The sequence below is a fragment of the Elephantulus edwardii genome, unplaced genomic scaffold, assembly GCF_000299155.1.
Source record: "Elephantulus edwardii isolate Elephantulus edwardi_28Jun2011 unplaced genomic scaffold, EleEdw1.0 scaffold00023, whole genome shotgun sequence".
In the NCBI taxonomy this organism is placed as follows: Eukaryota; Metazoa; Chordata; class Mammalia; order Macroscelidea; family Macroscelididae; genus Elephantulus; species Elephantulus edwardii.
Window position 1 is genome coordinate 10,446,755 of NW_006399773.1, and position 752 is coordinate 10,447,506.

Below are 752 nucleotides of genomic sequence, written 5' to 3' on the forward strand. Positions count from 1 at the left end.
AGGTGTTGGTTGAGTTCCACTGATTTCTGGCACCGGACCCAGGATCACATCAAGCCTCTCAACCCATTCCAGATCGCGCTTGAATTCTGCCAAGCACTGCTTCAGGCCAGTCATGTCGTTAGTTGCCTTCTTCGGCCCCTCTAGCACGACATTGAGGCCTGGCTTGAGAAGCCCTCGCGAAAACGCATCCTGAAGCTCTCTGTCTGTGACAAAAGAATCTTCAGACTCAGAATCCGAACCGGAAACCCGTGGAGTGTCCATCTCGTTGCACACAGGTACGACCAAATTCCTACTGGAAGCAGAGGTAGCCCGTTCGGTAGAGAAAGAGTGCCTCTTGCCCCAGCTGTCAGCTTTCAGCAGCCACACTCACTCCGCAAAGCCACGTGGAACGCACCCACTCCGCCGCCAGCTACTCACTACCCAAGCTGCTCACGGCCCCAGCCGAACCTTTTAACCAAACGTCCGCTTCCGGTTTGTAGCCCACACTTCCGGTTTGTCGTTGCTATAGGAACCGCTCAGGTGTGTGGCAGTGTCTGGGGTGTTTGGGATCTGTAGAGGTAGTATCCTGAATATACGTGTGGTGTAGTGGTGCAGAGGTTAGAAGAGAAAGGTGAGAATGGATACTTTGAGGGCCATCCTGTGGAAGCCGCGAAGGAACAAAGGGGAGAAGAAGGCGTCACGCGGTGGGCGAGAGGGAGCTTACAAGCTGGTTTTAGAAGAAGTCATGGCACTAGGGACATTATTGCTAATGT

General features: G+C 53.6%; 1 pseudogene; it reads right to left on the bottom strand.

Annotated features, from left to right (window-relative positions):
• Positions 1 to 261, bottom strand: LOC102869394 (annotated as a pseudogene).
• Positions 262 to 752: the final 491 nt, after the last annotated feature.